The sequence below is a fragment of the Sciurus carolinensis genome, chromosome 10 (assembly GCF_902686445.1).
Source record: "Sciurus carolinensis chromosome 10, mSciCar1.2, whole genome shotgun sequence".
NCBI classification, from domain to species: domain Eukaryota; kingdom Metazoa; phylum Chordata; class Mammalia; order Rodentia; family Sciuridae; genus Sciurus; species Sciurus carolinensis.
In genome coordinates, this window is record NC_062222.1 from 69961865 (window position 1) to 69975480 (window position 13616).

Sequence of the window (13616 nt, forward strand, 5' to 3'; positions counted from 1 at the left end):
TCAAAATAGCTTCTAATTATGTTTTGTATTTCAGTCGTGTCTGTTGTGATATTTCCTTGTTCATTCCGAATTTTAGTGATTTGGGTTTTCTCTCGTCTTCTCTTTGTTAGTGTGGCTAAAGGTTTATCAATTTTGTTTATTTTTTCGAAGAACCAACTATTTATTTTGTCAATTTTTTGTATTGTTTCTTTTGTTTCGATTTCATTGATTTCAGCTCTCAGTTTAACTATTTCCTGTCTTCTACTACTTTTGGTGTTGGTCTGTTTTTCTTTTCCTAGGGCTTTGAGCTGTAGTGTTAGGTCATTTATTTTTTGAGTTTTACTTCTTTTATTAAATGCGCTCCATGAAATAAATCTTCCTCTAAGTACTGCTTTCATAGTGTCCCAGAGATTTTGATATGATGTGTCTTTATTCTCGTTTACCTCTAACAATTTTTAAATTTTCTTCCTAATATCTTCTGTTATCCATTCATCATATAATAGCATATTGTTTAATCTCCAGGTGTTGGAGTAGTTTCTGTTTTTTACTCTTTCATTTATTTCTAACTTCAATCCATTATGATGTGATAGAATACAAGGTAGTGTCTCTATCTTCTTGTATTTGTTGACATTAGCTTTGTGGCATAATATATGGTCTATTTTAGAGAAGGATCCATGTGCTGCTGAGAAGAAAGTGTATTCGCTCTTGGTTGGATGGTATATTCTATAAATGTCTGTTAAGTCTAAATTATTGATTGTGTTATTGAGATCTATGGTTTCTTCGTTCAATTTTTGTTTGGAAGATCTGTCCAGTGGTGAGAGAGGCATGTTAAAATCACCTAGTATTATTGTGTTATGGTCTATTTGGTTTCTAAAATTGAGAAGGATTTGTTTAACATACATGGATGAGCCACTGTTTGGGGCATAGATGTTTATGATTGTTATATCTTGCTGATTTATGCTTCCCTTAAGCAGTATGAAATGTCCTTCTTTATCCCTTCTGACTAACATTGGCTTGAAGTCCACATTATCTGAAATGAGGATGGATACTCCACCTTTTTTGTTGAGTCCATGTGCATGGTATGTTTTTCCCCATCCTTTCACCTTTAGTCTTTGGGTATCTCTTTCTATGAGGTGAGTCTCGTGCAGGCAACATATTGTTGGATCTTTCTTTTTTATCCAATCTGCCAGTCTATGTCTTTTAATTGATGAATTCAGGCCATTAACATTCAGGGTTATTATTGAGATATGATTTGTATTCCCAGTCATTTGGTTCATATTTAAAATTTTTGACACATCTTGGTTTCTCCTTTATTTGACAGTTCCTTTAGGATAATTCCTCCCTTTGCTGATTTGCTTCTTTGTTTTTTATCTCTTCCTTAGGAAATATTTTGCTGAGAATGTTCTGTAATGCTGGCTCTCTTTTTGTAAATTCTTTTAGCTTTTGTTTATTATGGAATGATTTTATTTCATCATCAAATTTGAAGGTAAGTTTTACTGGGTATAAGATTCTTGGTTGACATCCATTTTCTTTCAGAGCTTGAAAAATGTTGTTCCAGGCCCTTCTAGCTTTTAGGGTCTGAATTGAAAAATCTGCTGATATCCGTATTGGTTTCCCCCTGAATGTAATTTGGTTCTTTTCTCTCACAGCCTTTAAAATTCTGTCTTTATTTTGTATGTTAGGTATTTTCAGTATAATGTGCCTTGGTATGGGTCTGTTGTAATTTTGTGTATTTGGAGTCCTATAAGCCTCTTGAACTTGATTTTCCATTTCATTCTTCAGATTTGGGAAATTTTCTGATATTATTTCTTTGAATAGATTTTTCATTCCTTTGGTTTGTTTCTCTAAGCCTTCCTCAATCCCAATAATTCTCAAATTTGGCCTTTTCATGATATCCCATAGTTCTTGCAGATTCTGTTCATGATTTCTTACCATCTTCTCTGTTTGTTCAACTTTGTTTTCGAGGTTAAATATTTTGTCTTCAATATCTGAAGTTCTGTCTTCCAGGTGTTCTATCCTTTTGGTTATGCTTTCTATGGAGTTCTTAATTTGGTATATTGTTTCCTTCATTTCAAGGATTTCTGTTTGGTTTTTTTTCAATATCTCTAACTCTTTATTGAAATGATCTTTTGCTTCCTGAATTTGCTCTGTTAACTGTCGATTGGTGCGATCATTCAATGCCTGCATTTGCTTTTTCATCTCATTGTTTGCTTCCCTAATCATTTTAATTATGTACATTCTGAACTCCCTTTCTGTCATTTCTTCTGCCATGCTGTCATTGGATTTTATTGATGTAACATCTAGATTTGTTTGGGGCATTTTCTTCCCTTGTTTTCTCATATTGTTCAGGAATCAGTGGGTCATTAAGATATTGCAGATTTCCTCTATCGACTTATAATGTCCCTGAAGTTTGCTAGTATATCCCCTCTTATCCTTCAGTAGCCTGAAGTCTTGGAGGAAGTTGATAATGCGGAGCTCCACGAAGAAGCTGCCTCTCTAGGGGTGGTGACCCTCAGGTGGTGTGTATTCCCTGGTAGTGGGCAGAGGTGCCTCCACTTGTTGACCAATGGTCATCCAATGGGGAACTAGGCTGCGAGCTGAGGCAAGTCCTGTTTGTGCCTGTGTCTCTGGTTTTACCGTCCTTGTGGGAAAACCTCCCCCGGCCAGGAAGACTCACTCGGTGGGGACGTCTCGCTGGTCAGTTGCCCTCCTAGAGGTTCCCCTCAATCTACAACTACCGCCTGGGCTGGGCTGTCTTCCTCTGCAACGTTCCCAGGGTCCCGGACCTACCTCCTGGGCCTGGGAGCCTCACCCTTCGCAGGCGAGTCTCCTTAGGCTGCCTCTCCCAGAGAATCTGCCTGCAGTCCTGGAAACTTCGCTCCGCCCCTAGGTGTGTCTCTGTGCGGCTCTTCCAGCAAGAAGCCACCTAGCTCCTGGGACCCTGCTCTGCACCTAATCGCCTGGCTATGCGGTCCCTCCTCTGAGCTGCCACCTGGAGCCCCGTACCATAGCTCCGATACCCAGAGACCCGCCACACACCTCCTCCTCCAGACAGCGGCCCGGTTTCCGACGCAGTCACTAGGAGTCCAAGCAACTCACTTCGTGTCTCCTCCTCCCGCCAACCGCCCGTAGCCCTAGGCAGTCACTCCGAGTCCAAGTGACCCCCCCGTTCCTCCTCCTCCTCCTCAGGGTAGCCCCCCAGGTGTTCAGGAGCGGTGGCTCCGAGACCAAGTGACCCACCGTGCTCCTCCTCCAGGCATGCCACCGGTGTTCAGGAGTGGTCGCTTTTAGTCCAATCAACTCACCACTCGCCTCCTCCTCTGGCAACTGCCTGTGGCTCTGATGCAGTCACTCCTAGGTCAAGCGACCTGACGCGCTCCTCCTCTTCCTCCGGGCAACCTCCCGGTGTTCAGGAGCGCTCACTCTGAGTCTAAACAGCTCGCCACGCAGCTCCTCCTCAGGCAGCCGCCTGGAGCCCCAGTGGTTGCTCCGAGTCCAAGCGCTGTGCTGAGCCGCCTCCCTCCATTTAGTTTTTATGTGTTTGGGGAGTTGAACTACATTTCTGGTTTGTTTGTCTACTCCAGGTTCATCACTAGGAACTTTGTAATCTCTTGGTGTTACTTGTGGTAGTGAGTAAGCTAGCTGATTTCTCTATTTTGTAGATCTTTGGTTAGTGGTCTCTTCATTACCTTAGGCTGGTTCCTTTTTAACATTCTTAGAAACTTACCATGAACTATGTTGCTGATCACGTTGTGTGTGCTTGCATGCGTGTGCGTGTGCATGTGTGAGAATTTCTGAATCATCTCTGATCAGCCCAGTTAGAAATAATCTTTGTTTCAAACTTTCATTTTTTTTGGCCACAATTAATGATTAATTAACTTAAAAATTTAGTTTTATGATAATTCGCATCCACATATAAAACACTGAGCTCTTTGAAAAAGCAGAAGCAATATCTGGACAAGTTTTTGTCGTTCTGATGCAAGGTACGCAATGCATATTTATTGACTGGAAGAATGCACGGTTGTGTGTTTGTATGCATACACATGCATTCATAACACTGCTGCATTTCACTTCTGTAGATGATGTTTCCAATCAAAATGCACAGCTGTTTGAAAAGACTGCTACCATTATCCTATCTACATTGCATGTAAGAAGTATGTTTTCAGTTCAGGGACTGTGGCTATTTGAAGAGAGTAAAATTTCATCTCTTAAATTCACAGTTGGCCTAAAGCCTCTGCTCAAAAAAGTACAGTCACATCCCTTATAGTGGAACAGCAGGTGTTCCATTAGTCGCTGCTGTTTCTCAGCACTTTGCATCCAAGTCACATTTTTAAAAAGCTGTGTTACACCACATCCTTGAAGGGTTTCTTCTTTTCCTATTTGGTGTTTCTCTGCTCCATTTCACAAGATTGTAGCTTCCCTGACTGCCAACTTTCCATATGTACCACAGAAGACTATAATAATAGTGGTAAATTGATCAGTGCTTCCCTTCTGAGCATGTGTAAACACCTTCAACTGGGGATACAACTTTTACAACTTAAGTTTTTTAGCATTTTTCATTAACCTCTCTGAAAGTAGGAACCTTAGTGAGGTATGCATGGGTTCAAATCCTAACTCATCTGGTGGCCATTTGTGATCTTGAGCAAGTAACTTAAGCATCTCTCTTGGTTTTCTTGTATATTAAGTAAGGATGCTACCTACCTTACGATCTAGTAGTGAGGATTGTAGTCAACTAGCATGGGCTCAAGCACATGGTGAAGGATCAATAAATGTTAGTGAGAAAATGATCAAGAAATGCTGAAGGATTAGAGCTGATGTCTATAAAACTAGCTTAGTGCCTGGTAGAGTATACTTTCAATAGACAGTAGTTATAATATTAATAATGACACTTATGATGATATTCATGGTAATAATGAAAAAATGATAGTAATTATGACTTCATTATTGTAAGGTATCTTTTATTAAAAGGCATACAAAACTATAGCTGTCTTCAGCAGTAGATCCTATTTTCACTGCCTTGCATTTTCATTTACAATGTAAATGTTTGGTTTGCATATTTTGCCTAGAAGACAATCTGGCCGAAGAATTTCCATTTCTGCCACTACTTTCCTACTTACTTCAACTAGGGAAGTATAATCTCTTTACTCTCATTTGAACATGTTTTCCTTCACTTTTACGTCTATTCTTTTTAAATCTCCAACTGTCCAAATTCTATTCATTGCTTAGGAATATTCTTAGGACTCTTTTTCCATTTTGGTACGGAACATAATTATCATGTTATCTAGACTTGATACATTGTAGATGCAGAAATTGAAAACTAGTGAACTATAAACCTGTCTGGTATCTCATGGGGAATTAGTCATAATGGAACTGAGACTTAAATCTCCATTTTTATTGGACTGTGCTGTTTCCCAAAATAAATACAGAGTTTGAGATACATATTTTCAGCGTGCACGTTGATTTCTCCTGTATCTAAACTAAAGACTTCATTGCTTTTATCCTTCTTTAAGGGACTTATTTATAGCTTTTCTTCTAAGGAGGGCAGTCTTGCGATGATTGTAAACTTCTGTTTTATGGGGACCATGTCTGACTTCTTTTCTAGATCTTCAGGATAGTGTTTTGCACTTATATGCTACTCAGTGATTGACTGGTTGAATTCACTTTAATTAAAGTATGCCACATATCTCTGACAGTTGTATTATTTTTGTTTAGATTTTTTCCCCCCACTAAATTGGTTTAACATTTCTTGTAGAAGAGCATGTCTTTGAATATCTGCTGATCAAATAGCTGAATTTTCTCTGGGAAATTTCCAGTGAGAATTGCTGGTGTCCTGAATAGTATCTCAAGGGTAGACTGGCACGGAGATTCAAATTTCTTCAAGTTTACTATTAGTTCTGTAGTGCACCTTTGACACTGCTAGGTAACATATGATCATCTATATCTTCTTTTGTATATACACTTTAAGGGCATCAGCAAGCAACAGAAGGTGAATGCTTCTGAGTCAATGAACAATGTCCGTAGCTTAAAAAGTTGTACCAGAAAATTTAAATTTAAGTGTGGGTTATATCTCTTTTATATCCAGTTAAATATTCAATATCTGTTGAGTGACTGTCATATGCCAGGGTTATGCCAGGCATAGTTACAAACATTGTTTAATTTGTTTCTCATAAAAAGTCTGTGATGTAAATATTGTCATCATTATGCCAATGCCCAATTAGGGAAATAGAAAGGCTATGTGATTTACTCAGGTCATTGAAAAGGAAGCAGCATAGCTAGGAGGTAAGCAAAATCTGCTGATAAATCCAATACCCCTTTTGCTACCTATACATATTTCCAATAAGCTTTTGTAGGATTTATACATTATTTTAAAATATTTTACTTTCTTCACACATAGAAAACATGTTGAATTTAATCACTGTTTTTATGCTCCATCTTCATGAGTTTTTAAAATCACATTCCTATTTCCCTGTTTCTTCTTCTACATAACATTGCAATAAATGTTAAATGGCATGGTCAGTATACTCTAAGGATTCCTTCCTTCCTTCCTTCCTTCCTCTTTTTCTTTCTTTTCTTTTCTCTTTTTCCTTCTTTCTTTCTTCTATTGATTTTAAAATCCAGCAGATTTTCAGACCAAACATAAAGCTGTACATACAAGTTCATGCTGATGAGTATTTGGTTTAAAAATGTAAGACAAATTCTGCATTATTATTATTAACTTTGATTATTACTCTTTTTTTTTTTTTTTTTTTTTTTTTTTTCGGTACTGGGGATCAAACCCAGGGCCTTGTGCTTGCAAGGCAAGCTCTCTACCGACTGAGCTATCTCCCCAGCCCTGATTATTACTCTTTTGAGTATTTGGATACTATCATCATGTACTATCATTATTTGTGATATTATTCTATTTGACAGACCCAGAATTAGGTGATTGCTACATATTCTCATATCAATTATTGAAAACCAGCTCTCTAATATTAGGAAATCTCATTTAATGGTGATGGTGGGTACATATTTATAAAAGAAATATTACTAAATTTACTTAAATTTGGTTGCATGATTTTGGGTTCACAGGTTGTCTCTCAGCCTGCCTCAGTGACTATCTTTTGAGCACCAGGATGACAAATCGGTTAGAGGTACTGACAGTTTTTTTTTTTTTTTTCCTTCAATGGAGATAAGGAGTTGCTGCAGAGTGGTAAGAAGCTGAATTTCTCGACCAAACTCAAATGTAATCTATGGTGTCTTCATGCTTTTGTCATGCTTCTGGGACACTGCAAGGATAAGGAAAATTGGAATTGCTACAGATGTGCATGGATTGAAGTGTGGATAAACCTGAGGATGTCTGGCAAGAATAACTGCTGCTTTATCTCACAAACCAGATTCTGCTGGCATCTAAGAAAAGACAACTTTCTATTAGCTTCCTCGTTCAAAAGACAAATACACTAATTAGTTTTTTTAAGTCGTTACTACCTGAGGAGACTTAAGCTTCTTTGGTATTATTTTCTCCCCATCATCATTTGTGAACTAAATATAGACTTTCAAAAGAAGGTTACCAAGATACTGAAAAACTGTGTGTAACTATTTTTATTGAGGCAGATACTCTGCATTTAGAATCAAATTATGTTTAACTACAAAAGGATATAATTTTGCTGGAGATAGGGGTTCCCAGCAAAAAGAATCAAGGCTTTTACAAACTTAATAAAAGTTGGTTCAAAGTACATTTCTGTCATTGAATTCTAACATTCTGTTGTTGAATTCTAGTGCTCTTTCCACTAGGAAAAACTTTCAGGAGACCGATTTTATCTACTTTTTTTTTGATGTGAACACAATTATTGTCTGGATGTAAAATTGACTCCTAAGCAAGATGAAAATTAAAAGTGAGTGAAATGTGACATTACACATTTTTCAAAACCCATAGTACTGCAAAACATAAAAAAGGAACCCTAATGTAAATGATGGACTTGTGCTAATAATAATGAATCAATATTGGTTCCTCAATTATTATAAATGTACCACACTAATGCAAGAAATTTATAATAGGAAAAATTGTATGGAGGGTAGCAAGATATATAAAATTTCTATATATTTTTCTTCTTAATTTTATGGTAATCCTAACTGCCCTAAAAAATAAAGTCTAGTTGTTAAAAAGAAAAGTGAGTAAGTGAGTGCAGAGGTTGATTCCTTCTTTTCTGGCATTGAAGGGTTATAAAATTTGCTCATATTAGGAACATTCATATATATACATAGTATTTAAAGGAGGAACATTGATCCTTTACAATTCTTGCATATTCAATCACCATTTTAGTCAGCTTTTTTGCTACTGTGACTAAAGGACCTGACCAGAACAATTTTAGAAGAAAAAAAGTTTATTTGAGAGCTCAGAGTTTCAGAGGTCTCCGTGCATAGATAGCTGGCTCCATTCCTCAAGACTCAAGGTAAGGCAGAACATCATGGTGGAAGAGGGGTGGAGGGAAGCAGTCCACATGATAATCAGAAAGCAGAGAGAGATACTCCACTTGCTAGATACAAAATATATATCCCAAAGGCACACCCCCAGGGACCCACCTCCTCTAGTCACATCTTAACTTCCTTTGGTCACCACTCAGCTGATGGGTCAGGGGATTATGAATTCACTGATGGGGTTAAGGCTTTCAAAACCCAGTCGTTTCTCCTCAAAACCTTCTTGCATTGTGTTACTCATGGGATTCTGGGGGATACCTCATATCCAAACCATAACAATCACTCAGTGAAGTCTATTGATTTAAATTTTGTTAATTTTGCTTTCTTTTATGGAACTGTTTGCATCCTCTTACCACTATCCTAATTCCAGGTTTACTAATCTGAATTTGAATTTATAGCTAGGCCACACTCTTCTTTAGTGACATTGCTATCATGAAGAATGTGTAACTTCTTTTATTTATAACTCTTTTGATTTTGCCTGGGATTTACAGCAAAATCAGACACAGCTTTCACTCTAAAGCCTGAAAATTGCCTGGCAATGGAGATAAGTTGATCACCTGACTTTGGGACCAATTTTAACATGACACTTCAAGGTATTTGTTGATTTTTACTGCTAGTCCAATTAATGCCCTTGAGATTTGCATTCAGAAACTGGATTCTTACTTGTGTCACTGGTGATTTCTTTATGTTCATCTCTTCCTGAGTCCATTCACTGTTTAAAAAGATAGTTCTTGAGCTCCTTCATTTCCTTCAGAGTAGGGGTCCTAACACTGAATGAGAGTCCCTACAGCTGATTCTAGGAATCTGCTTATTGTCAGGTTTCTTAAAATCTGTTTTTTAAATGTCTGAATTCTCATCTCTTGTTTGTTATGTAAACTACATCCATTGTCACCTTGGAGGTTTTGCTAAGTCTCTTAAGATCCTAGTGACCCTGAGTCTGGCTTTACTTGTTTCTGGGTCTGCTAGGGTCTAAAAAAATAAAGATGAGGGTTAGGGACTAGGTTTGCAGGTTTTGGAACTCCTACCTTAAAATTGCTGGTTCACTCAGCAATTTTATTTTTGCAATTGACTTAATTTTTTTTTTCTTAAATGAATATTTAATTTACATAGCATGAGTTGCATAAATTTTAAGAATTACACTTCGAGGAGTTTTGACAAATCTATATCTATATAATAACCCACATCTCTATCAAGATGTAGAACGTTTTCATTGCTACACAAATTTTCTTTTTGCTCTCAGCATAGTCCTTAACTGTCTGCCTCTCCCTTAAGAATATAATTCTGCTTTCTATCACCAGAGTAGTCTTGTCTGTTTTGGAATTTCATCTAAATGAATATATGCAGTATATGCTTTTATTGTCTCATTTTTTTCACTTATAGTGTTTCTGAGATTCGTCTATATCACTGCATGTTTCAGTAGTTCATTTTAAAAAGGTACTATCTCAAAGCTTTTGTTTATAAGGGAAGGGAGAAGGGAGAGGAAGGGGAAATACCAGGGACTGAAGGAGAACATATTATATTCCATGCTATTATAATTATATCATAGTTTATTCTATTGTCATGTATAAGTAAAAAGAACCAACAAAAAAAAAAAAAAAATAAGGGAAGGGAAATCTCTTTGCTTGAAGAACAAGAGATGTTCCTGAACATCTTTAGCCCTGTCATAAACTATACACATGCCACTAAATTTTTGGACACTGAATCCAGCACCGTGCTTTTGAAAATAAGAACTTATATTCATTTACTCACTTAAAACTCTTCTTTCAAAGCTCTCATGATTTATACTATCAGTAAAGTCCAAGACAGACATTTATAGTTTCATTTGAAAGAACTTGAAAAGAATTTGAAATAGTTAAGGTATTTTTGTACCTCAACACAAATCTCAAATATGTAATAATGTAACAGAGGTTACCTGCTTTAGCACTGGGTATCTCAAAACTCAACATTTCATCATAATATTTGAGATAAAAAGTTTTTCCAGTGGGTGAAAAGATTTATAAGCCACAGATAATTATAATCAATCATAAATGTTTGCTGATAACCTATCATTGTAAGATCATATGTTCAGCTCCTGGAAGGGGGAGATTTCAGGGGAGACAATGAGAAATAAGAGGGATTAGATCACAGTTAAGTATAAGGTAAGATATTATATATTCATACAGCTAGAGTAATCACAATACAGGATGATTGATATTAAATGAAAAGAGCTTTTGTGACAGCTTATTTGTGGCCACCCACAGATACATTTCCCTCAGAATAATTAGGGTGAATGAGTTTTATATGCTTATGGGCCATTTATAAATCTTCCTCTATCATGTAACTGTTCAAATCTTTTGCCTATGAAACAAAATGGTTTGTTCTTATTGTTGAATACAATTATACATTTTTACACAATCTAGAATTTGTGTGTTTCAAGAATATTTTCAGATGTGTGTCTTCTTGTCTATAGCTTGTCTATTCATTTTCTTGATGTGACTTTGGATAAGTGGAAGCTTTTAATTTTGATGAATTCTACCTAAAAATTATTATTTTAAAAATTGGGGTGCTTTCTGTATTCTAAGAAATCTTAGTCAAGTCCAAAGTCAGAAAGCTATTCTTTCTTCTAAGAGATATATTTTATTTCAATAACTTTATAGATTTTAACTGTAATGTTCAGGTGTACAACTTCTTTCGAATTAAGGTTTATGTTTATAACATGAGGTAAGAGCTGAGGTACATTGTTCCTCACTGATGTTGAGTTATTGGGGATTGACTTTTGCTATGCAAACTTAGAATACAGGCTACGGATGTCGCTCAGTGGTAGAGAGCTTGCCTCGCATGCCCTGGATTTAATTCCCAGCACCAGGAAAACAACGGACCGACCTCCCAAAACTTATAATGCAATAATTTCAAAGTTAGGATAACAATTTATTTCTGTTATAATTGTTTGACTCTCAATCCATATTTCTGAATGAGATATTCATTATGTATACAGTGTACAGACTAAAAGTTAGTAGCCAATTGATTCTTATTGAATTTGAAATTTGCAAAGGGACATCCAAAAACATGTCCTTTGGGACTTCAGCGACAGAAAACTCATCAAAGTCTTTCATTTTCAAATTTCCTTTCTGAATAAAACAACAGTAGCAACAATGATACAAAACCAATAAAACCTTATGTGTCTCTTGCAATTCTATGATGTATTTCAGCGTCTACAATCACTGCTGAGTTTAAATCTTTTGCATGTCGTATCTTTTCTGGAAAGGTGTGAAAGAAGCTCCTTATTCACATAAGTATACAAGTTCTAAAACATAATGTAGAAGAGCATAAAACTCAGTGCTGTTTGGTTGCAACAGATAGAAACCCACCTAAAAGATGGGAGACAACAGGAGAGAAGGTAGGAAACGAAACAGGGAACTTTTAAGAGATTTTTGTTTTTTTAAATCAAGTGTTTCATATAGAATGCAAAATGTTGTCACATTCTAGAAATATGAATGTGTAAACAACTGTGATTGTGCTTAGTTTGTAGTAATGGAAAGTGTATTTTACTTTGGTCATATAAATAATGCTGCATATTCAATGTAACAACAAAAAAGAAAGAAAAGAAAGAAAGAAAAAGAGAAATTAACCTTAGAAGTGTTTAAGCAACAAAGGAATTGAATTCAGTTGTGTAGTTTGAGAAGTCAAGGGCTAATCTTGGTTCAGGTAATCCATGCAGGTACTGAACATTTTCCTTATGAGAGAAAAAGTTAAAAATTTTGGTAAACAATTTCTTCTTAAATAGTGGAAGTAGTTAACAGACCTCATTCCATGAAACTATTATTTGTAGATATTAAAACTGTGTGGAGACTTAAAAATACCTGTATAATTGTTGATGGCAGAGAAACTACTTAAATAAAATTGAGATATTTGCCCCAATAGTAATAATGAAATCTACATCACTTTTCCAAATAATTATCTATCATTAGAAAAAAGAAACCTGATTGTTAATTCAAATTATCAGTATTTTCTTTCTACACTTAAAATGCAATCTAAGGCTCAGTCTGTTGGAGTTTTATTTATGTGGATATTTATTCAGGATTTTTATGAAAATAAGGAAACAGAACAGAGAAATACTGTTGTGCAAATGACCTCTGTGGTCCAGGTGAGACTTAAATGCTTGCTTCTTCTCTGAGTTCACGATCATCTCTCATTTGTTTTGACATTTAGAAATACTGCATGTTTCTCTCTCTGTGCTGTTTGCAAAAAGCTGAGGTAGTTGAAAAACCGAGGTAGGCTGCATTTCCAAAGGTTTTTGTTTGTTTTGTTTTTTATCTGCTGATATTTGTTCCCGTGGTGCTATGCAAAGGACCAGAGCTGCATCGAGTGAATTGTTTCTCTGTGCTGTGCATACTGGCTCCCTGATGTAATTGCTGATATCGGCAGTCTATGAACCCTACTTCTTTACATTTTGCCTGCTCCTTATTTCATCAGAAAACACAGAGGCTGTAGCTGCGCATAGACTTTTTCTTCTTTCTCTTTCCCCCTCTCACCCCTCCTTAGACCTCTCTGGGCTTTGACGTCATGTGTGCTCCTTTCAGTTACCATAGCAACCCCATTCCCCAAGCCCTCTGTCCGTCTCCTCTGGTAGGTTCCACAATGGTACAGGCAGCATCACGCTGCACAATGGTTTCCAGGCAGTGAAAGAGGGTGATTCAGCAAGCCACTCTCCTTCTTCTTTTTTTTAATCCTCCCCTTTTCTTTTTATTTGTATGGGGGTTGGTGGTTCCTGTTATATGCTTACCTTTTTCTTTTCCTTTTTCCTTTTAACAAATTTCCTTTTTTCTCCTCACCCCTCAATTCCTAGGGGCTTGAGTGAGTTTAAGATTGAATCTTCTTGGAAATCACCTATCATTAATTTTAAATAATCTCTCCACCTCCAAAGAATATCTTCCTCATTACAGTTTGGAATGTGGTTAATGAAAACCAAGTAGGGAGGATTTCTGGGGCAAACACTGCTGGATCAGGATCGTAGTTCTCAGACACGGAATGGTAGGTGGTTCTTTGCTCGTTCTGGGTTCTAACCTGTTTTTGGAGGGTGGGGTGATGTCTATTCATTGCGCCTGGTGGAGTGGGAAAGGGAGCATGGGAAAGTGGAGAGAGATGGTGTGGAAGGCAGGTTAATCAAGTGAACTACCTCTGAAGCCATCAGCTTTTCTCTCTAG

At 36.8% G+C, this 13616-nt stretch overlaps 1 protein-coding gene across 9 annotated transcripts in view; it reads left to right on the top strand.

The window, feature by feature from the left end:
* Window positions 1-13616, top strand: part of Mapk10 (mitogen-activated protein kinase 10) — a 607392-nt gene that overhangs the window by 266254 nt on the left and 327522 nt on the right. For 6 of the 9 annotated variants that reach the window (XM_047565877.1, XM_047565882.1, XM_047565884.1 and 3 more), the window contains exon 1: window positions 13050-13443. The exons of the other annotated variants lie outside the window; for them this stretch is intronic. The gene's annotated coding sequence lies outside the window, so the exon portion shown is untranslated. Of the gene's footprint in view, window positions 1-13049; window positions 13444-13616 lie in introns of those variants that run through there. 9 annotated transcript variants of the gene reach the window in all.